Source organism: Bactrocera neohumeralis, chromosome 6 (assembly GCF_024586455.1).
Source record: "Bactrocera neohumeralis isolate Rockhampton chromosome 6, APGP_CSIRO_Bneo_wtdbg2-racon-allhic-juicebox.fasta_v2, whole genome shotgun sequence".
Taxonomy (NCBI): domain Eukaryota; kingdom Metazoa; phylum Arthropoda; class Insecta; order Diptera; family Tephritidae; genus Bactrocera; species Bactrocera neohumeralis.
In genome coordinates this window covers 74,042,611-74,069,738 of record NC_065923.1, presented here as the reverse complement: position 1 = coordinate 74,069,738, position 27,128 = coordinate 74,042,611, and the positions used below count along the sequence as shown (strand labels likewise).

General features: G+C 37.5%; 1 long non-coding RNA gene across 4 annotated transcripts in view; it reads right to left on the bottom strand.

Moving 5' to 3' along the window:
* The window catches only part of LOC126761176 (uncharacterized), a 302,754-nt gene that overhangs the window by 58,897 nt on the left and 216,729 nt on the right, over positions 1-27,128 (bottom strand). The window lies entirely within an intron of this gene.

Below are 27,128 nucleotides of genomic sequence, written 5' to 3'. Positions count from 1 at the left end.
CGTTCAGGTCGGACCACTATAGCATATAGCTGTCATACATACAAACTGTCTTTTCGAACTCAAGTCCTTGTGTGGAAAACTTTTTTATTTAATAAGATATCTTCAAGGAAATTTATATAGATTATTTTCCTTAGCATCGCTACATTCTCCACCGAAATTGTTCAGATCAGACCACTATAGCTTATAGCTGCCATACAAACTGAACGCTCAAAATCAAGTTCTGGCACGCAAACTTCTTTATTTGTGAATGGTATGCGTACGTCGGTGCAACGTTTTTTCTTGTTTTTGTTTTCATTTGTTTTTTATTTAATTTTTTTTTTTTTTTTTTGTTTTTTTTTCCTTTGTTGAAAGCCACAAAGGTTGCTTTGGTTTTGTTGAGCAAGAACTAATAAAAGCAAATAAAAGTGACGCTTGAAGTAGCAAAAAATAGACAAATGCATTAAGCATTTTATGTGCGCATATGATGTGCGAACAACAACAGCAAATAAAGTAAACACCATGAAAAAATAAAAGTGTTGAATTAATTTCTGCTTCCTGTTTTGCGCCCAAGCGCACACCAGCGACCACTTCAAGCCGCGCTCCACCAATCCTGACCGCCCAGCCAGCCATGCAGCATTATCGCTACGCGTTCAACGTGACTTGCGTTGTTGCTGTTGAAGCTGCTTTCTGGATTAAGCCAGTGGAAGGAGCAGCAAAAAACGGAAATTTTATGCAAATGTTGTTTATACGCGAGCGAGATTTGACGTTTACTTTGCTCCACATTTCGTTTCATAACCTTTTTGGACGAGTGTTATTGTTTCTTCTGTGTGGCACTCTAACTTAGCCGGGTTGCAGCTTAACTGTGCATGTGTGTATGTGTGACATTTTTGTTCCACCTATTTGTTTGTTCTTCTTAATTCTCGAACCTTTTGTGCACCTTTGTGTGTTAGCCACAAATGACTTTTTACGTTTTTCGTGTGTTTTCTACTTTTTCTACGCACATCCAGCGCTGGTTTGCATCTATTTGTATTCGCACACGCGTACATACAGCGCTATTTGTATTTGTTCATTTGGAGGCACATTGTTTTTAATTGCGTGGCGAGACCTTTTTTCCAAACGCATCCGCGTATCCGAAGTGTGTTTTTTCCACTTCACTGCCTCACTTCGAACGCAAACTAATCTTTTGAAACGCTTTTAGTGCCTTTAAGTAAACAATACAGCGACGATCCAGATAAGAGAACCACGACTTTGCATGTTACTAGAATTGGTGTAAGAAGTAGTCAAAATTGCGTGTTGCCAATAGATAATTTTCAAAAAAAAGAAATTTTTACTGAGAAGGCCACCAAGGGCTTGACGAACTATTAACGGCCGATGTTCCTAGGTTAGCTGTGTATACCCAATAAGCAGATCAAAAGCAAGGAGGAATGGACCTTCGGCATAAAAGTCCTGAAATATCTAACGAATCTCCAGTGACGATCTGACTACATACCGAAACAAGCATCCACAAACCATAATGGGATGCGTAGAGCAAACACTAACGCTTGAAAGGGAGGCGACCGAGCGACGTGGAACACCACAATTGAAGTCGTTATACAAACATCTCCCATCTCAAAGGTCTGCCGGGGTCATAGTTGGCGAATAGTGAACGAACTGCAAAGCCGTAAATAGGTTAGATGTGTTTAATAAATCAGTACCCTCTACTTAGACGCAGCATAAATCGCAAACCAAGAAAATAGCAACGAAGTAGGACCACGATTTTGACACACATTTTGGAAACTTTTGCTGAAGGCTAAGGTATTCTGTTTTCTAAGTATGCGAGAAAGACATCTTGGAAAAATGGATTTCAATGCAATTTCACAGACGCCTCTGTCGCGTTAAAACCATGTCAGGTCTTCAAGCATGGTGGATTGCTGGTACAGGCTCAATTGATTATATTCTGACTAGCACTATGGTCCTGACTATGAACTGCCATTATGTTTCGTGTCAACCCAAACGTGGGCTGCCTACAATGCATACATAACTACTGGGAGCGAAAATGCAACAGTCCGTTCGATCGATATAAAAACAGCATTCTGAGTTAGGCGAGCTCTTCGACATTTCTGTAGCTTGTGCCGGAACTGGATAAAGGTAGAAAGAGCTATAAGACGCACAAACGCAGCTACATTCTTAGAGGAATGCACCGAACGCGAAAATCGGCTATGTAAAAACTATGTGTGACCTAATTTCTAGTGATATTTTCGACCTCACTGGTAGCTGATTAAAATCGCCAAGAAAACACCAATCATATTACAAAAGTTGTGCTTTTTTCTGTTCTTAGACCGCAAAAGATTGCTCACTGTAAAGAAATCCCCAGGATTTGAAACTATCTCGAAGTAATCGACCAATAATGGTTTCTAAAAATACAGTTGGATTTAATTCTCATTGAGTTTTTTCTATTCTCTGATCTCAAAAGGTTGTTCACTGGAAAAAATTTCCCAAATTTTTGACCATTTTGAAAAAAAGACGAAATCAAAAGCCTGTTCACTGGAAAAAAGTGGCCGAGATTTGAAATTATCTTAAAACAAAAGACCTAATTTGAATTGGACCTAATTACTAGTGACTTTTTTCTGTTCTTAGATCTCAAAACATTATTATTTGAAAAAAAATTGGCGAGATTTGCAACTATTTCGAAGCAAAAGATCAACCATAGTGCAAAACTGGTTTCCACAAACTGAATTGGATAAGAGTTTTAGTGACTTTTTCTGTCCTCAGACCTCAATAGATTGTTCATTGAAAAAAATCGCGTAGGCTGGTGTTTTTTTTTTCGAAGCTAAAGACCAATCACTAGAAAAAAATTAGTGAGATTTGGGACTCTTTCAAAGCAAAAGATCAATCGTATTACGAAAATGGTTTTCAACAATTTAATTGGATCTAATTCTTAATGATTTTTTTCTGTCCTCGGACCTCAAGAGATTGTTCTCTGGAAAGAAATTGGCAAGATTTGGGTCTCCTTCAAAGTAAATTACCAATCGTATTACGGAGATGGTTTTAAAAATGTAAAGGGATACGTTCCCATTAAACGAGCCGCCGCTGTAGTTATGCACGCAGCATGACAGAATCAACAGCAACATACGTTAGCCGCTAATGAAGTTGGATTGTTCTTACTTTACAAAAAAAAAGCTAAAAAATAAAATAAATAAAATATAAAAAAGCAAATACTAAACGCAAAATTACAATAACAATAAAGCAAATAATAAAAATATACATTTGTAGGCTCATTTATTCCTGATTTCGTGCTTTTTATTTATTTTAGACGCGCCTGTGGTTTGCGCTGACCTTTTTCATTTATGCTAATTTTTTATGTGAGTAATTTATTTTATATGCCCATGTCATTTATGCCTACGCTGCTAGCACAGGCAATCTAAGCTCAGAATACTATATATACATATATGTACTATGTACATATAAATAGTCAATAATTTTTTCAACACTTTATGGGCACGAATTCTTGCGGTCTACAAATTACTCAATACGTTGCCATACTTTAAATTTCTTTCACTAAAGGCACACTTATACATACACATATGTACATGCATATATATACACACATATGTATATACATACATACATACATATATTTCATCAACCATATAGTGGAAAATTTTCAAACTTTTCAAAACCTAAAACGAAAATGCGGTCTTGCTGTGTACCGCAACAACATTTGCTGCTGAATTAGTGCTGGTCTCAAGACTTTCGTTTTGGTCACGTAGACCATTGAGCGTCAGACAAATTTTCCACTCATCAGCATCGAATTTCTTTGAATTTACGATATTTTTCACAAAACATTAATCTTTTTTCTTTCTCTTACGCTACTTTTCCAAATGTACTTTTTTAATTTTTTTAATTTTTTTTTTTTTTGAGAATTTCGATATTTGACCTGCAGCTACCAAAAGTAATGCTGTGTTCAGTCCGCGCGCTTTTCAGGCAAGTAATTTCTAGCAAGTAAGCAATTACATACATACAAATCTAAATCGCTGCATGACATTTGAAAATAACTCAACAAATATTGTAAATGCAAACTAAATAAAAACATGACAGCAGTGGCCAGCGCGTTCAAAAAAAAAGTTTGTATTAAAAATTGCTCTAATATTATATTATACCTCAAAAAAAAAAGCGCAGAAACAGCTGTTGTTGTGTGTTTTTGGCAGTGACAACCGCCAAACGATCCGTTGGTAAATCAGCAGTCAGCCAAACAAAATCGTGAAGACAGCTGACAAAGTCGCGCGACCGGCGCGCAGATACGACTCGCAGTCTCCCAGCGCTGTGGCGGTGGCGGCCGCTTGCTTATATGAGCAATGCAAAATTCGCTTGTGACTGTCGCAGCAGTTAGTGGTACATATAGCACTCCCACCAGCCTCTCTATGCGCCCACACATGACACTTACATACGTTGTATATATTATGTAAGTTTAGAATTTTACATACTTAAGAATATATATACATTGTGACAAAAAAGTAGCCGGAATATATAATTATTCATCAATATTTATTTTGTCGCCTTCAAAGTAATCCCTACCAATGATTTTTCCCGTCCTTAAAACACTTTTCATAAGCAACATTTTGGAATGGCCTTCAGCTGCTTCAGCGAATTTTGTTTTATCTCTTCGATCGACTGAAAACGGGTTCCAAGGAGTGTCAATATCAGTTTGGGGAAAAATAAAAAATCACACGAAGCCAAATCTGGCGAAAACAGTAGTTGATCGATGGTATTCATTGCACTTTTGGCTTCAACTTCGGTGACAATCGTGGCTCGATGCATTGGTGAATTATCATACATAAATTGCTCTCACCTATTCCGACCGTTGTTGACTTATGTTCTCCGCAAACACCTCAATACGGCCCAAGAGAACTCCTTATTGCCCGTCTGTCCCTCAGGAACCAATTTATGATGCACCAAACTACGCATATCGTAAAAATAATGAACATCACCTTGACTCTTGAGCGACTTTGGCGTGGTTTTTTTGGTTTCCGCTCATTGTTTTCTCCTCCATTCCGATGATTGTTGTCTTGTTTGCATGTCAAACTCATAAAACCATGTCTCAACGGCATGCTCTCTATGAATGTAGGACCAAAGTTCAGACAATCAAGCATGTGCAATAGGGACTCTTTTCGAAAAAAATCAGCTTTAACGGGATCGAACTTCAGACAATCAAGCATGTCCAATAGGGACTCTTTTCGAAAAAAAACACCTTTATTTTAACGCGTTTCATACCCAAAATATCTACAAAAATCATACGAACGGACTCGCGAGAGATATCGAGCTCTCTTGCCATTTCTCTAACACTAGCGTGACGAGTTTCAAGTACCATATTTTTCAATTTTTCAGTGTTTTCATCATTTGAAGTAGTCGAAGTTCATCCAGAACGAGTCATGTATCATTTACCCGGGGAATTTAATTACAATTTCCGGCTGCCTTTTTGTCACAATGTATGCTACGTTTGCGCATAAAAAGTTTGCGGGGTTTTTCTATACATTTCGTCTTTGCAAACACCCGACAATTAATATGTTTACCCCCAACGTGGTTTCTTAAAATATATTTGACATCTTCGACATTATTTAAAATCTTGGCAACATCATAAAAGTTGCGCTTCGCTGCGTTTATTTCGAAATTAATGATATCATTTGCGTAGTTTTTTGCTCGATAGTGTAACACACATACACACATGCACGGCTAATGCAGCTGAAAATGTTTAATTGCAGCTGAGGCTAGCAGAGTTGGTAACGCTGTTGAAGATGACAAGACTTTATAGCACACATTTGAAAGAACTAGCAAGCAGATTATTCAAAACTTAAAGCGGCGAGTCTTGATTAAGCAATAGTATTGTTTTAAAAAGACCTCAATTACTTAGAAACAGAACTTTGCTGTTATTTTATATAAACAATGTGCATCCACTGCGAAAGCAGAGCTGCTATACAGACGTTAAGTTCGCTGATGGTGAGACTCAAAGCTAGTCACGGAGGGCATGAACGCATTAGCAGTAGCGGAATCGTCGGAAACTATGAAGACGAAAAGCATATATGTAGATTTCATAAGGGTGGGAACGACAAAGGCTTCCCCTGACTTCATACATGCGGGCGCTGTATCTATGAACCTCGCGAAATCTCAACAACTGTTGGTCAGCAACCAGCACTTGTGGAATTGCGAATACCAACTTGCCCAATATGAACAAGGTTCATATTGCCACAATCTTAGGTCTCTTAACTGGAGGCTGGTCGGCAAAAATTCCTCTTAGCTGTATCCTTCGCGGCGGTGACGACTGGGCATTTACAAAGTATTGATTTCTAGCTGACTATGGTCTAGCAGACTCATTACATTACAGACAGACGGTACCTGGAGAAGGCTGACGAATTTCCCCAATCATCTCCATATAATTGACTGCTTTATATGCATCCTCAGAAGTAAGTGAACGGGTAATACAAGGCCCATTGCCAATGAGGTGCCTGGTGGTAGGTATAAAACGCTAGAGGATAGAGACCACCGAATATCAAAATTCAACAACAGAAAAGCGGACTGGGATATCAGTCCAAACGTCGGTGGTAGACAAGGCTGCTACCGCACCTCCGCAGCAACGGGAGCAGGTTGAGGTGGTTATACATATTTTTACTGCCAAACCAGTTCTACAGCGCACAGGTGTTACAGTTTAAGAAGACTCGGACCAAGCAAGTGCTGAGCAGGTGACCGAGAGTTCCAACTCTGGCTACGACCGAGGTCCCCGAAAAAGTCAAGAACTGAGGGATTGAAGGCAAAAGCGAGATACAAGGCGGCGACCGGAATATGCAACCGACTTGAAGGCAAATATAACCTTAAGAAAGAGAGGTATCGATAGAGATATGCGTGGGTTGTTTCGATCTGTACCTAGGAGTACTGGGCATCACAACGGATGACGAACAGAGCCAAAATCTGATATTATGCAAGTAGAACAAGACTTCTTAAATATTTTAACGATAAGCAAGCACATACCCAAACATACAGCAATTAGCAATTTATTACCAACAAAAGCTTTATATTTAAATAGCTATAATTTCATAAGGAAGCTCTTGCCTAAAGTGGCAAAAATCCGTGTATCTCTGATTTAAAAATAATCCAAAAAAATCAACAAGCACATGCACATTCGTACTTAATGTACAGTTATATAAAGGGTATTGTTTAATGTGCACCATAATGATTTGTTGCACGTTGAAATGCGCCTTTAATTGAAACAGAAACATAAGCGAATTCCGCAATTGCAATAAACATATCAAAAATGTGAAAAATTGTGCAAAATAATATAACCAAAAATGCATAAAATGTGCAAAATTGTGTTAAATTGATTTCGGTTGCCAAGTGCATGTTTTTCTTTTTACAAATAAAAGAGCGCAAATTTAATGCAAATAATTACATTTCGCTATTGCATTTTACAACCGAGTACAAAATATGTACTTTGTGCTTTTATCTGTGCTGATTTATTTATTCAGTATACCGTGAGTATACCCCGTTCAGGCTGCAATTGGCCACGAAGTTTGCAACACACCAAAAGGAAACGTTGAAGACCCTATAAAGCATATACTACTATGAGCAAAAAATAGTAAGACTTTGTTCATAATTTCAAAATACTTAATTTATTCTTCAAAATCAATGTCGTCCACCTCAAAGTAATCGCTCATGGCTCCAATACACTTGTGCCAACGTTGTTTCCAATCCTCGAAACAGTAGTTCACGTCAATTTTCGAAAAAGCCTACAATGCGCGTAGAGATTCATGTCCTCAATTGACCCAAAATGGTTTCCTCAGAGCGGTTATTGGAGTTTCCTGAATAGCCAGAAGTCACACGGAGCTAATTCAGGTGAATACGGTGCTTGCGGCACGATGTTGGTTGAAAATTTGGAGAAAAACTCACGAAAAACTTTGCCACTAGCACGACGCTGTTTTTCGAAAAAAAAAAAAAAAAAACAGTGAATTTGGAACCAACCGTACTTTCACAACGATGCGAGTAGGGTCTTTGACTATTAATCGTTCATTCTCAAGTACCAATTCCTTTATTTTAATTGATCATCAGTTGATGTTGATGGCCGTCCTAGACATGGTTCGTCGTCAACGCGTTCCCGATGCTCTTTGAATAATTAGTGCCAATCAAAAATACTTGTTCGCGACAAAGAACTATCATAGAAGGCCTTTTCCAACATTCTGAACGTTTCAGCATCAGAAACTTGATTCCGCACACAAAATTTAATGAAACTTCTTTCTTCAATATTTTCATTCAACGGAAAATTCGCCAAATGCACTTTATATACTTCAGAAAGACAAGCGTATACTAAACACCAATGATTATTCTAATGGGAAATTTGGCACAGATGTCACTGACTGTCATACCAATCAAAAAAGTCTTACCATTTTTTGCTTACAGTAGTATAAAAGGTAAATGATAAACATGACAACTTGCGTCGATTTAGTCAACTACTAGAACTAGTCCCTCAGTTTATCAGGTATCGATCTGAAATTTTATACACGCACTTTACTTTCCAAGAAGCTGCTCATTAGTCGGAACCGCCGTTGTCGGACCACTATAACATATAGCTGTCATACAAACAGAAGGATCAAAATCCAATCCTTATATGGAAAACTTTTTTATTACACGAGTTATCAGCACGAAATTTGACACAGAATATTTCCTAAAGAAAAGATATAAGCTTCTAAAAAATTTTTTTAGATCGAACCAACATAACATACTAATTAACATATAGCTGCCATACAAACTGAACGAACCAAATCATGTCCCTGTAAGGAAACTTTTTCATTATACGAGATATCGACACGAAGCTTGGCACGAAATATTCTCCAAAGCAAAGATACAACCTCCTTAGAAATTGTTTAGATCGGACCACTATAACCTTTAGCTGCCATTCATACTGAACGATCAAAATCAAGTTCTTGTATTGAAAATTTTTCATTTGTGCAAGGTATTATATTCACGGCACAACCAAAGCCATAATTTCCTCTTTTTTGTTTGTGCTTACATTTGTTTGTTTTGCTTTCTTGCAGCGTAATTGCGATAAAAGCTTTTAATACAAAACACATGTTGGCTTGCAAAAGCTGCAGAATTGCTTAATCAATATTGATTTATGCAGCAAGAATTTAGCGCAGTTGGCATTTGTTATGGATTTCTACAATAAAAGTTATTTATTTATTTATTTATTTAATTCTGTTAATTTAAGTGCACTATGCCGCAAATTATAACAATTACAGACGAAGTTATTGAATAATCTAGCGATTTAAGATAATAACTCAATTCATTACACTTATTTTAATGCATTTTATTTTTCAATTATCTGCGTCATTATTTATAAGAAATGCTTTAATTTTGCACAACTATGCGCCATTTAGTCATAAACAATAAATAAAATGTTAATCTTGCAATAAAACAAGCATTTGATATGCAATATTGGCAAATGCTTGCAAAAAGTTCATTGAAAACACGACAAGCAGCGGTATAGAGCAACAACAAATTAACGCCAGCAACAGCAAATTTATGCCACACGAGTCATGTCATTGAACAATAAAAATAGCAAAAAATTAGCATTAGCATTACAACAACATTGCATACAAAATAGCAGACTAAGCACGATATTTGTGAAAAATAATACAACAGACGCGCGTAAGCACACGCACACACACACATATATGTATGTATGTATGTATATATGTATATATACCTATATAATTGCACTTTGAGGCCAATTAATGCAATTAATTATACGCGCACAACAACAGCCGTTGCAACAACACTCACACACACACACACACGCACGCAAGCCCACACAGTATGCACGCTTTAATGACAACAACAGTCACAATAACAACAAACAAACAAGCACAGCGCATGAAAACAATGGTTTAGAAAAAAAATTCAATAACATAAAAAACTACAACAACAACATCAACACAAAACAACTTTGATAACAACATGCTGAGCGCATTTACATTTTTGCATAAATTTCGCATAAAATTATAAAAACTTGTTGACCAATTTCTATTATTTACAACGACTACACACTGTGCAGTGTTAAAATTAGAATAACAACAGCATTTGCTGTAATTAAAATATATTTAAAGTTTATAAAATATGAAGCACTTAATGAGTCCAATGTTGATCACCTTTGTAACGTTGTTGATGTGAGTGTACTTATATAATTGATTAATAATAGATATTGTAATTTCAGAAAATATATGTGCAAATATATGGTGAATAGAACAATATAATACAACAACAATAAAACATAATGAATTTTTAAAACGTAATAATAGCTCTTAAATTACACAGAGAAAAACTTTAAAGTGCAAAACGTCAACCAGAGGAACGGAAACCAAGCAATTATATATTGTTGAACTTCCTTAATTTGAATCGCCATAATCCACAAAAAAACAAACTTCGATTTCGAGAGACTACGAGTTATGGAAGGACATCTGTTTGAAATTTTACTTCTATTGCCTATTCAACAGTTTGAGTTGGAATATAATTCATACACTGACCGACTTATTCGGCAAAAGGTTTGTTAGAAAAACGAAAATCCTTATATGGTACATTTATAATATATGAGAGTTGGGGATAGTATACATAGATCCAATTTTATTCATTTTCGCAAGTACCACATACCATGAATATGTCACATACTAACAAAATGTTCCCTTACAATCCTTAAGGTACCGCCCGTACCAATACTATTAGTATGGATTAAAGTCATCTATATGTTATATATTTGTAATATGGGGTAGGTCAAATCATCCAGATGTTATATGTTTGTTATATGGGAGCCAGGTCAAGTTTTCGCGTTATTTTGTCCGTTGTATGCACAACAGGTACACTATTATAATTAAAACACGCACCACCAATTTCATTGAGATAACTCAAATATTGGCCGATATTCATCGGTGCCTAACTATGTAATATCTTAACAAACTTCGCCTTAAATAATACTGACTCGAATCCGGTTTTAGATCCATAGACTCTTAAATGAAGTTGTTCAGTTCAGGATGACTTGTAGAAAATTTACAACATATGCGATTTTTAGTAGGAGAATCGAACCGTTCTCATGAACATACTGACAGAAATGTATTATAAGCAAATATAAATTTTAATACAAATAAATTTTATATATAAATTTCAAATAATTTGGTTACAAACTCACCCTTTTTAAACTTGCCTTGGTAATATTGAACCACTCGCTTTTTTTTATAATAACGCTGTAGCGCTCAATACCCGACATAGTCGACGTAAGCCAACTGCGAAACGCATGGAGCTTGTTACATTTATACATACACGCATATACACACCCACGAAAGAACCCGAGCACGCACTTCATGAATTTGCACAAAATAGACACTCGCACTTTCGATGAATTTAACTCATTACGACTTATACGACAGTACTTTTTTGCATTTATCAACGAATTTAACTTTAAATTAAATAAAAACACAATTTAACACTTTAAACAAATACTTTTCACCAATTTTAACAAATATTCGCATATCAGTCAAGAATTACGTGTGTCCACTCTCATTACCACTTGCAAATAAATATTTTTACTGTTACATTGCATTCCTGGAATAATTCAGCTGAATTCCCCTTAATTTTGTATTCCTAAATTCGAAACTCTTCTAAATTCTCTCAGGAGTATTGATTAGCTATTATTGCATGCATAATATTTTGAAGGTCAACTTCGAACATTAAAAAATTTGCAACAACAATGAGATCTTGGCATCACTCATTACGATTTTTCCAATGATGAGCACGCTGCTAATTCCCTGCAGAGCGCACAGCTTATGGCAGGCATAAAGCAACGCATGAGCGTGTGTGTGTGCGAGCTCTTTACGCAGCATTGATATGCAGGTGTAAATGTTATATGTAAGAGCGCATAACTGCTGAAGAGAGCTTTGAAAGCGAAAATGAACTAATGTAAACAGAAGATTAATGGAAGTTTTGGTGAGAAGGCAGATTTACGATGCGTCTTGGGAAAAATGTTAAGAGATCAATATTCGAGAGAAGTAAGCATGAAATGGCAGGTTTACATAAGAGTTAGGCGTATGCATATAAGAACTGGAAATTGGAGTTTTAATCATTTTGGTATTAATGAAAGTAAAATGCCATTACATGAAAGGAAAATGAATTTAATTATTTTATAAAGTAGGAGAGAAGTATGTATGTATACATAATGAGACTTACATACTTAAATACTGAATGAACACCTAAAAAGAAGACTATGTATATAAGAGTATGTAAGAATATATGAAAATTAAAATTATATAGTATAAGAAGGTCACTGAGCGTTCGCAAAGTCAAAGTCAAAGCGAAGAGCAATATTCGGTACCTTGGAGCTTGAACAGTTTTGGTTGGATTTGGAAAATTTGGAAATTATTACTACAAAATGTTATGCCGTTATATCAATTGCTCTTGATGTGTGCATTGTGACAGTGAAAATATCAGATGGAATTTAAGAATATGTTATATGGGAAATAGGCGTGGTTGTAGTCCAATTTCGCCCATTTTCGCACTGTGACATAGAAATATGAGAAGAAGTTATGTACTAAATTTAATCGAAATCGGTATGTCGGCTCCCGAGAAAGAAAGTGGGCGGTGCCACACCCATGGTCCAAATTTCACACCGGCTTCCATAAAGCCCTTTCATACTAACCCAGAAGTGAAACTTTATGTCTCTGGCGTAATTAGTTATTGATTTACAGCGCTTTTAGTAGTCTTGAACAATCCCGGAGAGTGGAGCGGGTTGTTCATACGATTTCGCAAATTTTCACAGTAATAGTTCTTAAAAAAATTGTTCTAAGCGATTGCGCCCATCTATGAACTCGTCTTTTTTTTGTACAACTTGCACGGACAGACAGATAGTCATCCGGACGGTGCAGAAGCATGGACGATGACAAAATCTGATGAGTGGGCGTTACGAGTTTTGGAGAGAAAGGTTCTGCCCAAGATTTATGGTTCTTTGCACATTGGCAACGACGAATACCGCAGTTGGTGGAACGACGAGCTGTACGAGATATATGACAACATTGACATAATTCAGCGAATTAAGGGACAGCGGCTAAGCTGGATAGGTCACGTCGTCCGAATGGATGAAAGCACTCCAGCTCTGAGAGTATTCCAAGTAGTAGCAGCCGGCGGAAGCAGAGGAAAAGAAAGGCCTCCACTCCGTTGGAAATACTAGCTGGAGATGAACTTGACTGCACTTGGTATCTCGAATTGGGGCCGAAAGCGAAAAGAAGAAACGACCGGCGCGCTGTTGTAAACTCGGCTATAACTGCCTTAGCGGTGTACACGCCAATAAAGAAGAAGAAAATAAATCTAACTTCTACCACTAGAAATTTTATATAATCTGCATACACACAATCCATGCTTACTGCACAAAACCACTTCGCAGAATATACAGTTATTAATGGCAAATACCGGGTTTTGTTATCCAGCAGCGGCAGCAAATATTAGCATTAACCCTTGTCAATACACTGCTCTGGCTCTGATGCAAACAAAGGCAAGCAATCTTGAATTTTAACGCCCTCCGTGATTAGATCATCCTTTTGTTTTTTTGCGCTAGTTATATTATGTACACACTGATGATGGCTTGTTGCGGCTTACTCGCTGCTCGTTGCTAGTAGAAATTGCAATTACAGCGCTTACAGCGCGATAAAACACACACAACCGCACACACAAGTTTAAGTTTGTGTCGGCTCGCGCTTTTCAACCCACATCTGTAACAAATCAGCAGCTACAAAAAGCATGTACTACGACACAAAAACAACAGCAACACAATTAAGTGTACACAGTACACAGCGCCACCCCTTCGCCATGTGCTTCGTCGTTGCGATTTGTTGATTTTCCTTTTGTTCGACGCTGTTCATATTCATTATAGTGATAAATTTTAATTAAATAAAGCAATACATGGCTAACTGGATACCCGCCGACGGCACAACGACACGACGACTCGACAGCGCGGCTAACCGGCAGTCTTAGTGTATGAGTGGCGCGCTGTCGCACTAGCATGACGACGACGCCTGGGCTGCCTAATTGTCCGACTAGCTGGCAGTTTACTTCGATGCCATGGCTGCCTGTGTTTTCTGTTGTCATATGGTTGCCACTGCAAAGCGGCTGCCGCGCAAAGTGTTCTCCACTTGTTGGCTTGGGGTCTGGGCAGCTGCCGGCTGGTTGGCCTGATGGTTGCCTAACCGCCGCACCACTTCACCGTCGTACGTCGCCACTACGGCAATTTGTGGTGCTGTTGCTTCAATCGGCCCGACCGCGCCGGCTGCCGCTGCTCGTTACAGCGTGGCTGCGGCGGCTCAAAGCCCCCCCACCAACCATTTATTTGCGCTAGCTGTCATCACACTTGACACTAAATAAATTAAGCAGCATTTTCTATGAGCGTATTATACTATATCGCCACGATTTCCTATAAATTTGTGTCTTACCATATCAATCTTGGAGATCTTTTTGTGCGCTTACGCTTACTTCGAAAACATGGAGAGAGAAAATAAATTAATTTCTGTGTAATGTGCGCTCGTGTACTCGTATATGGTGATTTGTTGGATCGTGCTACTTGACTTTTGCAGGTGCAATACACATGGACTTAAGGAGTATTTTGGGCTGACAACACACAAACACACACAAGCAGACGCCTGATTACATCGGGATGACGTAAGAAAGCCACTACAATATTAATTATGTGCGAAATTGGAAATTTTCCGGCAGCTATAATAGCAATATAATACAGCGCTCTCCACCTCAAACATAATACATATGTCTACTTGACAGCTTTTTATATATTGGTTGATGAATACGGGACCCTGTGGTACCCTGTGCTCAATAGGAACGATGCCAGAACAAGCGCGAAGAGGTCTTATCACCAGCGCTAAAGAAACTCCTTCGCACTGCCATCGAAGAGGCAGACCAGCTGTCCCGGATCCAGAACGTACTGCAGAAGGCTAACGCATACTCATCTTAAATTAATCAGATTACAAAGATCAATCAAAATATGTATATACTGGACTTCTTATTCCAGGAACAAACCCACAACCGTTCCGACAACACATAAGCTCGCTAATATAACGGTCCCCGCCTTTATATCCGTCCGAGAACTTTCTACTCGGCAGTTTTCTGCCGCTACAGTAACATCAATGTGTTGGATACACTGACCAACGGGTGAAACACTCAAAATGGCAGGGTGTAAAAGTGAAGACTTGAAACTGAAATTTTCAAAGAAATTTTTGAAGTAAAAGTGTCAGAAAAAACAAGAAATGGTCAGCTGTGAACTGTTGGAGTAGAGCCAGTAGGTAGAACGCCAGTCTCGGATCCAGGTTCGAATGCAGAAAGCTAAGCCCAGACCGTCCCCACGAGCCGTAAGCCCGCTACTACACCGTACATGGCTTTATATCTGTCCGAGAACTGTCTACTCCACAGTATTCCTACATATTACTTCACGCATGTTTTCTGTCGCTACAAAAACAACAACGGTAGTGACAGTTGTTGGTTACACGCACCAATGGGTAAAAAACCCAGCATCACAGGCTTTTTACGGTCTAAAAATGTAGACACGCAGCCGAGCTCTTGAAACTGAACTTTTTAAAGTAATATTTGAGGTGAAAATGCCTGAAAAAAAAGCAGGAAATGGTCATCTTTGGGCAAATGGAACACTTAGATGTTTTTAAGAAATTGTCAGCTTTGGACGAATAGAAAAGATATACGGACTTCTTAGATGTTTTTAAGACTCAAACCTGCCTCCAAGTACGTACCGTCATTTTTCAAAACAAACTTTCCCTAGCATATTTGTATACCCTGAACAGGGTATAATAAGTTTGCCACGAAGTTTGTATCATTCAGAAGGAAACAACGCAGACCCTTTTTAATATATTTCGAGCTCAGTCGTTTTAGCCATATATGTACGTCCGTATATGCAAACTAGTGCCTCAGTTTTAGAGATATCGCTCTGAAATTTTGCACACGTCCTTTTCTGTGCAAGAAACTGCTCATTTGTCGGAACGGACGATATCGGACAACTATAGCACACAGCTGCCTTACAAACCGTAACTTTGGAATCATCTCCTTGTATGGAAAACTTTTTCATTTGAGAAGATATCTTTACGAAATTTGGCAGAAAACATAAACCAAAACAACAGTGCAATTTAGAAAGAAATTTTTTATATCGGGTCACTATAGCATATACATATCTACCATACAAACTGAACGATCAAAATCATCTCGTTGTATGGAAAACTTTTTTAGTTAAAAAGATATCTGCACGAAATTCGGCATGGCGTATTATTTTAAGCTAAGGTACAATAAGCGAAGAAATCTTTCAGATCGGATCACTATAGTATATAGCTGCTATACAAACTAAACGATCAAAATAATCTCCTTGTATGGAAAACTTTTTTAGTTAATGAGATATCTACACGAAATTCGGCAGAAAATATAAGCCAAAACAACGGTACAATTTCCGAAGAAATTTTTGAAGATCGGACCACTCTAGTATATAGCTGCCATACAAACTGAACGATCAAAATCATATCTTTGCATGAAAAACTTTTTTAGTTAAAGAGATATCTGCACGAAATTCGGCATGGCGTATTATTTTAAGCTAAGATACAATAAGCGAAGCAATTTTTCAGATCGGATCACTATAGCGTATAGCTGCCATACAAACTTATCTAGAACTCTCATATTTGTAAAGCGTATTGTAGCTAGCTGTCAGCGAAGTTAACATTTTTTCTCTTGTTTTAATGTTTTTTTTTTAATTTTTTTTTTCATCTCTGTACTATATTTATTTTAATATCTACCTTTTACTGAAATGCTCTAACTCGATACATTATCAGCTCGCTCGCTTCATTACCATTAAATATTACATACAGCTGTACATCAGTACACACATAAAAGTTTATCTATATAAATAGCTGTTAGTTCACGTTCAACTGTATTTGCTTGCTGTTCGCCTTTGTATCATCAAATAGCGGTCACAACAATTGGCGCGGCATGCAACACATGCAACACAACTGGCGGCAATCAACCGCAGCGACAATATTGCAATTGCAAATGCAGTGCAAACGTCACAACATGTCGCGGGCGCAATGACAATGCCAATAACAATAACAACTATAACCAAATAGCAAGAAAAAATCGCATGAAAAACCGCCCGACCGTCAAGTGGCAGCACACACACAAAAGATAAACTGTAATAATATTTCAACAATTTTTTTCGATATATTTTTTCAACAGTTTTTTATGCGAACAATTATTTTTTAATTTTAATTTTTACAATTTCACATTATTATTTTTTGTGCGAATTTCACAGCAGCGCACAGCTTCATGCTTAACGGACGGGCTTGCAACTCCATATGGCGCCGCCCGCCCCCACCAGCACATGCGACATGTTTCCAAACGGTGCTCGTGCCACAGCGCAACAAAACAACCCACAACTGTATATATATTTCTTTATGTAGTTTCATTGTAGGTGTGCGCATGTACATATGTTTGCATTCATTTGTAGTTGCAATTTTATATTTTTTATCACATTTTAGCATAGCAATTAATTTAATTGCACACTCTACTTTTTGTTGTTATATTGTTTGCTATTTGCATTGCTGCTACGCCCGCTGTGCATTTGTGTTGCTGTTGTTGCTTTTATTGTCGCCCGCAATGAGCTGCAAAATAATACCCACTCGCCTTTGCCGCGCCGCTGCCAGCCAGCACAAATATCCAGCTCTACGGCTGCATGACAATAACGACGGCAACAACAATGCCCACTTAATACGGGTATTTATTTACTTACATCATTGCCAGCGCTGCAGCGGCAACTAAGCGCAAAAAGCAGGCAACGACGACAGCAACGACAACGACGTTGCCAATACGAGAGCCAGGCTGCAAAAATATCAATGTCCAGCGCTTGACAAAACGGCATTGTTGTTTTTTTTTACATTTTGTGCGCTTTTATTTTATTTTCGCTGTTTACCCCCTGTGCTGATTTAAATTTAAATTTCAATAAATTGCAAAGTAAATTGAACAATGAGCAAATAAAAGCGAACTGTGATACTTGCTCGAATAAAATGCGCTACAGTTGCTGCATAAAATATTCCGACCATTTTATGCGCGTGTAGGTCGCCACAAATAAATGAATTTATGTTAATATTACTTTCGAAATGAAAGACACAACGGTTTTATGAAGATATTACTTTCGAAATTAAAGGCCAGCACTCAACTTGCTCTCCAGAAACTGAAAATATACAAGCTGTTTTTAGAGAGCTTTGTTCGGTGGGCCTCAAAGGCTAAAACGACGGCAGAATAAGCTCCTAACAATATTTGTTTTTATAATTCTTGGTTGTGGATGACGATGAAAACCCCTCTGCCAGTTTCCTGTAGCTGCAATTACACGTACCGTAAAGAATTGTTCGACTTATGACCAACATAATTGGGCTACTGGCTGTACTATTCGCAACACCAGCACCCATCTTGAGACCCAGTATTATTAATAATTGGAGAATATTCGACCGAATAGCCCACCTCCAGCACGCAGTGAAGAAAATATAGCAGCCGTAGCTGAGAGTGTACACGTATACCGTGGAGCTTCGATTCGGCGCCGTTCGCAGCAACTCGTACTGACGTATGCATCGACTTGGCGCATTTTACGTCGAGATCTTAAATTAATAGCGTACAACAAAATACAGCTTGTGCAAGCACCAAAGCCGCTCGACCTTCCCAAGCGACAGCGCTACGCTCTATGGGCTCTTGAAAAGTTCTAACCAGATCCGACGTTTTCGAGGCAAATTTTGTTCAGCGATAAGAACCATTTCTGGCTCAACGGGTATTTAAGCAAGCAAAATTTCCGCAATTGGAATGAAGAACTACCAGCAGAGATTCAAGAACTGCCATTTCATCCAGAAAAAAAAACAACGGTTTTCTTACGATTGTGCCAAGATGAACTCAGCTAAGGCTAAATAGTTTTGTAACCTCCTATTCTAGTGCAGTCCTAAAACGCAAGATTACAACGGGAGGGCTAATTCAGTGGATAATGTAGTAGCTTAACACTTGAAATTAAGCACTGCCTGACTAACTTTGAGCCCAAAAGCTCTACGCTACTATTGCCGCTCTGCAGTCGGACCTCCTTGGAAAAAGCTGAAAATCGTAGTCAGCTGCTACTTTAACAGCAGATATTTCTGCCTGAAAGATCTCAGTACGGTAGCCGGTAGCCTAAAGCTTAGCTTAGCAGAGAGCTCCTTAATATTAATCAATATCATAGCTCGTTGTTATAGTTTTTGAGACTCCGATCTTCTGCCTGATTTTCTTCCTTTGCAGCCACCACAGCTTTTAAATTATCTTCTACTTAAACTAAAAAAAAACTAAGAAAAGTTAAGTTTGAACATATTTTTAAACAACATAAAGTAAAATTATTTTTGCACAAAAACCACTTTTTTTTAATTTTTAAAATTTTTTTAGAATCATACACTTTTTTTAGAATTTTCTTAGTTTAACTAGAATATAAATTATTAAAAAATATAAATCTCTTTGAATCTTTTGTTTCCGATAAAAAATGCAACCTGCAACCTGCCCACCGTCCGACAAATGCACAGGCGAGATTCATCGGGCAATTGCTTCCCAAAGGCAGAATATCAAAGATTTCGTATCCAAAAAATTTGCGAATGATGTTTAAATATATAGCTATAAACCCTATAAATTTAGCTTTAATCAATTATTTATTTCCCTCCCAAAAAATCCTCAAAAACAGATGATTTTTTGAAGCCTCTAAAGCAGGCTCCCCCCTTAAACGCTAGAGAAAATCGCCCTAGCAGTTGAGAAAATTACTGCTACGAAATCTGTTTGATCAGGCTAGGTTAATTTTAATAATAAATAGAGTTGAGAGAGCTTGATCTATCTACAGAACAGGTTAGGTTAGATTCAATAAGAGTGATTTACATGGGATGCTACAATTGGACTTTCACAATTTGTACCAAAAACGGTGAAAAAGTAGTTCTCACTTTTTCGTTGGACGATTCTCTTCAGCAGTTTTGGGAATTTGTAAACTTTTACGACTATTTGATGCTGTTCTCTTCTACAACTGGGTAGGCATATAAGTACTTGTATATATGTTTGCGAGCACAGCGCCCAAGCAGTAGCCAATGCGACAATTGCAGGGACGGCAATAAAAATAAAGAAATATAAAAAATAGCTATTTTTCAAATTACAACTACACAAATTAACAACTAAACATGGATAGCCATTTCGTCTGCAAATGAGCCATGAGGCGAGTGCACAGCTAACAAAACCACTGCAGTGGGTGGGTCGGGGGCGGCGCTGGGGAGAAAAGCTGTGGTTATGGCAGCTGGTTGGGGACTTAAGTACAAGTTCACATGTGGCAGGCAGCGCTTTAATGTCATAACCCAAACCATGCTTGCCGATCATTACAAATATACGCGTGTGTCTTTATGTAAATTTGTGTTGCACACAACGACCGCACATATACATAAATACTTATGCATATTATAGAGCTTGTACACTGTACATTGTTATTGGCCCCCAGATGATTAAAATACAAACAAGCGGCTCTCGCAGAGCATGAGAATGGGCAAAGAAAAAATACAAAAATTGTATAATGTGACGATATGTAGATTGTTGTTGACAATAACACACAAATTGCACACGCCAACAAACACATACACGTGCACACGACACACAGGCGCACATTTTAAAGTATAATGTGTTTAATTCCTCTTAGCGAAATCGTCGGTTGCAAGACCGCGCTTGGGCTGGTTGGTTGCCCCCAAACTGGGATGGTCGCTCGCTTAAAGCGCGATAGATGCAAAACAGGCAAATAAAGGTTGTACATATATCATAATATGTAATTGTATGTAAATAACAGTGCGCGACAAGGGAAAACAAATAAGCGTGGAAAGGTAATTGGCGAGTAAAAAGCTTAGCAGAAAGGTTGACATAAAAAATTTAAAACAAGATGCAGGCGTGTTTACATATATAGAGCTTGGAGAAGAAAAGATGCATACATATGTGTGTGCATTAGGGTTGTATAAAGAAAATTAAAAAATTGAATGTAAAAAAACAAAAACAAAAAAAAACGAACGTTAATTTCGGTTGCACCGAAGCTATAAAACGCTTCACAACTGATAAAGTTTCTATACAAGAATTTGATCGGTCAGTTTGTATGGTAGCTATATGCTATAGTAATACGATCTCAAAATTTTTTTAGTAGATCATGGCATTGCCTTAGACAATAACCCATGACAAATTTCGTGCAGATATCTCCTAAAATGAAAGAGTTGTCCATACAAGCACTTGATTCCTATAGTGCCGTTTGTATGGCAGCTATATGCTACAGTAATACGATCTCAAAAATTTTTTAGTAGATCATGGCATTGCCTTAGACAATAACCCATGACAAATTTCGTGCAGATATCTCCTAAAATGAAAGAGTTGTCCATACATTAACTTGATTCCTATCGTGCAGTTTGTATGACAGCTATATGCTATAGTGATCCGATCTTTACAATTTTTTAGTAAATCATGTCATTGCCTTAGAAAATAATTCACTTCGAATTTCGTGCAGATATGTATCTTCTAAAATGAAAGAGTTGTCCATACAAGCACTTAATTCCTGTCGTACTGTTTGTATGACAGCTATATGCTATAGCAGTCCGATCTTAATAATTTCTTAGTAAATTATAACATTGTTTTAGAAAATAATCCATAACAAATTTCGTGCAGATATCTGCTAAAATGAAAGAGTTGTCCATACAAGCTCTTGATTCCTACCATGTCGTTTGTATGACAGCTATATCCGATATTGGTAGTTCCGACATATAAGTAATTTTTTATCAGGAAAGTGATGAAGCAAACTTTGATACCGTTACCTCAACAACTAAGGGTGTAGGGCATTTAGGGTGTAGGACGTTTTCGAACTTCGTGGCCCTGTTCAGGGTATAAAAAATAAATAATCCAAATTTTTTTCTAGCCTAAACCCTTAATTAATTATACAAGCGACAAAGTTGTGTAATATTTTTTCTCTTCCCACATTATTTTTAAGCCGAGCGTAAAAGATTGGGTCACTCTATGAAAATCGAAATAATGAAAATCGTTCGATAATAATCGAATAACTAAAAAAGATATATTTTAGTCTGAATTTGGTACCGATTAGAAGCTGTTGGCAAATTCTACGTGTCGTAGTCACTATTTTGAGTTACATTATTTCCAAACCTTAGTTTGAAGTTCAATAACTCCCTCCGATAGTTTGTCATCTCAATATGAACCAAATCAATTGTATAACTGACTTCTACTACGCCTGTAGTATTAGAAAAGAGTTGAAGTTTCCGAAACTTGCTGAGCAAATATTTGCCTGCCTTAAAGAGCTACACTAGTGTGTAAAGAAAAGTCAGCATAGACACACGAGTACCCATACAGAGTAGGCCTATAGCTGAACATAAGTTCCAGCGCAAAGTAGATGTGTGTGGCCACAGCAAAACCAAAAAAAAAATCACATTTTTTACAACAAAAAATATTTCTGTGGTTTCTGCCATACATGGGGCGTTTACTATGTTTGACAATTTGTTGCTCGAAACCGCCGTAATAGTGACAAATTGTCTAGCTTGTACGCCACACGGCGACATTGAACGTTATGAGTAACATTTTCAAAGCTTTGCAATTTAGTACTTACATGCGTAGGGTCTGCGGTGGGTGTGGGGAACCGTGTTCAAGTTTTTTTTAGTTAGGGGCTGGCCAGGCGTTATGGGTGCGACAGCGCTGTTGATAACAAAGTAGAGACTCATATTTTTAAAATTTGTTGCTGGCATAATATTTGCTGTTGTTCTATTTGGGTAATTACTCATCAGCGTATAAGCGAGGTGGCGGCATGGGCTCACCTAAGCGCATACACAAATTTATAATATGTGCTCACATACATTATGGTACATGTATGCCCTTTCGTATGTGTAACCTTCATAACGGCTTTATTTAAATCCAACATTATTACGGTTATTTATTGCTGCTAATGCTGATTTTATAGCAATTTGTAGACTTGCTGCTAGTTTTGCAACCAAACGCTGTGCTTTCACGAAAGCTTTCACTGAGTTTGTGATTGTAAGGTACTGTTATGCAGTCCAAAGCTTGCTTACGAATACGAGCTTTCGAAAACATTATATAAGACAACACTATTTTTTTAAAAAAGATTTTGGAACTTAGTTTTCGAAAATTATTTTTAGGTTTTCTTAAATGAATTTACTTTCTAAAACCTATTTTTAGGTATTCTGAAATGAACTTAGTTTTTAAAGTATATTTCTAAAATTTCTTAAATAAAATTGGTTCTTAAAAACCTATTTTCATAGCAATTTGTAGACTTGCTGCTGGTCTCGCAAGCAAGCGCTGTGCTTTCGAAAGCTTTTAGAAAAGCTTTCACCGGTTTTGTGATTGTAAGGTACTGTTAAGCAGTTCAGGGCTTGATTTCGAAAACGATCTCTCGAAAATTTTATATAAAAGAGCACCATTTTTTGGAAAAAAATTTTGAAACTTAGCTTGCCAAAACTATTTATAGATTTTCTTAAATGAAATTATTTTCTAAAATCTATTTTTATGTTTTCTGAAATGAATTCAGTTTTCAAAATCTAATTTTATAGCAATTTGTAGACTTGCTGTTCAAGTTTTGCTTTCGAAAAGTTTTATGAAATTAGTTTTCAAAATTTATTTGTATAGCATTTTGTAGACTTGCTGTTCAAGATTTGCTTTCGAAAAGTTTTATGAAATTAGTTTTCAAAATTTATTTTTATAGCATTCTGTTGAATTTCTGCTAGTTTCACTACCAACCGCTTAGCTTTCACTTAAGTTTTCACTGGTTTTGTGATTATAAATAAAGTTGTGCAGTTCACGGCTTATTTTCGAAAACGAGCTTTTGAAAAGATGATATAAAACAGCACTATTTTCTGGGAGAAAAGTTTTAGCACTTAGTTTTAAAAACTTTTTAAAGATTTTCTTAAATGAAATTAGTTTTCAATATCTATGTTTATAATAAATATCCTTCCGAATAATAGCAAGAAAAGTAAAAAATTTGAAAATTTCATGTATTTTTAAATTTTTCTTTCTCGATGCCAGCTTGGTTTCGTATATACTCTTTGCATTAAGCTATTTTCAAACACAAGCATTGTTTTCTCAACATATTTTCTTGTCATTTCAGCATGCAACAGTCCACCGTGTTGTTGTTTTCGTAGTTAGTTGTTGCTGTTAAGAATGTTTAACACTTTCTTATTGCTAATGTCGATGTTGTCATTCTTGCATTACGATATCTTGTTGTTTTCTTTGTCATATCGGCGCTAACAAGCAATGTCAACATGTCGGCAAACCATAAAAGATTTTTTTGTTTTCTTTCTTCTTCACTGCTGCAAAAAACAAACAACACACCAGCAAATAGACAATGGGTATTTAAATCGAAAATAAACATTTTAGAAGGAAGAAGTGCGCAAATAAAACACAACAGGTTAGTTTTGAGTAGAAAAGGCAATGACTATATTGTGTAAAAGAAACGACTATTGAAAAATTGTTTGAAATCTGTGAGACTGCAGACTGCTTTAAAACACTTGCTCGTTAACAGAAACTAGAAAACTTCTCAGGAACAAACGCATTAATCAGCAATAACTTACTTATGCCTTGTTTGCCATGAAACTATGACGTTAGCAAGGCTTAGGCTGCGGTCTGAGAGAAGGCGATACTAATTTAAGCCATAGCGAGCGCTTTCAGCTGTTTGTAACCATAACAGGCTGTATTAAATTTTCCACGAAATTCATAACAAACAGAAACAAACGTCGGATACCCTATAGTGTCCCTATCCGTCAGTCTTGTGGTTTACACGCAAACTAGTCTCTCAGTTTTTGTACCATTGATCTGATATCTTAAACCAATAATTGTCGGAACCTAACAAAATACGAGAGAAAATGAAATGTGTGAGTACGAAGAGATTTACAAGCTGGCCGGTAAGGGTAATTCAAGGAAAAAATACGACGACTAACAGAAAATTTCAAGACCGGAGCATACACTTGTAGAACCACCAGAGGTGACCTAGTGGATGATGCCCAGAGCATACTGAAATTATGGAGGGAATACTTCTCTAGCCCGCTAAATGGTAGCGAAAGCATAACACCAGGAGATGGTGAAACCGATTCACCAATCGACGACAAAGGAGCGGACGTTCCATTGTCCGACCAAGAAGAAGTTCGATTAGCAATTACCGGTCTGCAAACAGCAAAGCGGCAAGGGCCGATGGATTGCCAGCTGAGCTTCAGCTTCTTTTTGGTACATTTTCGAACGAAAGCATACCCGATGATTGGAATTTAAGTGTGTTCTGCTCAATCCACAAAAATAGAGACCCTACAATCTGCGCTAACCAACGCGGGATAAGCCTACGCAACAACGCATATAAGGTTCTATCAAGCGTACTCTGTGGATGATTAAAGTTCATCATCAAAAAACTGAGTGGACCTTATCAGTGTGGCTTGAGGCCTGGAAAATCAACAACTGACAAGATATTCACCAATGCGCTAAGTCTTGGAAAATACCCGTTAAAAAAATCGACAAGCACCACCCCTTCGTCGATTTCAAAGCTGCTTTCCACAGCACGAAAATGAACTGCCTTTGACGATATGTCTGAATTTGGTATTTCCGTAAAACTAATACGCCTGTGTAAACTGACGTAGAGCAATAACAGAAGCTCCGTCAGGGTTAGGAAGGACCTCTCCGAACTGTTCGTTACCAAACGAGGTTTCAGACAAGGCGACTCCCTATCGTGCGACTTCTTCAATCTAGTCCTGGAGAAAATAATACGACCCACAGATCAGAAAAGAGGAGTTAAGTACAATCTTCTACAAGTGTGTACAACTTCTGGCATACGCCGATGACATCGATATCATTGGCCATACCAATCGCGCCCTTAGTTTTGCTTTCTCCCGGTTGGACAAAGAAGCGAAGCAAAGTGATGAATGAGGGCTTCGGACTGACTAGGCAATTGAGAAGTAAAGTCATCACTCATCTTCCCCGAGCTGCTATATAGTGCAGAGGCAAGGACGATAATAACATCTGATGTGTCGGCGTTACGAGTTTTCGAGAGAAAGGTTCTGCGGAAGATTTATGGTCCTTTGCGCGTTGTACGAAATATGCGACGACAATAACATAGTTCAACGAATTAAAAGACAGCTGGCTAGGTCATGTCGTCTGAATGAATAAAAACAGTAAGCGCCGATTGTAGTAGAGGAATATGAAGACCTCCACTTTTTGGAAAGAACAGGTGGAGAAGGACTTCCAATTGGCGCCGAACTGCGAAAAGGAAGAACGATTGGTGCGCTGTTTTACAGTCGGCGATGTTTACGTTAAGGACGAAGAAGAAGATGTACGTAACCTTATTCAAGGAAAATTAAATTTTTTAATATTTTTTGACAGAAAACCGAATATTGAGCTGTGAACCTGTGGCAACACTAAATTCCTTACATTACACTACTCAACAAATCAGAAAAAAAATTGCGGCTGTTGTGCTAAGCGGTCTGTGGGATATACTGATAACGAATTTGAGTTCAAATATTTTCCATCAAAGCGAGTTTTTAAATGTTAATAAGTGGTGATGTGTTGAACCCTATACCCCTTGACTACAAAACAAAAAATCTTAAGTGTTGGGAAATTTTAAAAATCATTTTCGGTTTAGCAACCCAAAATTAGCAAAAAACAGGCTCAAACGACACAGTCGCAAAATGACTGCAAAGCTAGAAAATTTAGCTATGCAATTTAGAAAAATTTTCTTGTAACAGCTGTCAAGCCTGACAATTAATATCAAACCTTCTACTTTATTTTCTGCGCTTAAAAACACAGAAAATTCTTAGTGCCAGCTATTTACTCTCCAAACCGCATATAAACTGTAGCATATAAGCCCACCAAGAATTATAATTATTAAAGCAACATTTTAATACGCAAACTGTTTCACTTGTTATAGCACAAAACTTTGTTTATTTCACTTCTTACCCAGCAACTTCAAGCCAAGCTAGACAGAACTGACGGGCCAAACAATTTACGATATTAACGCTAAGCACACATTATAAGCTTAAGAATGAAAT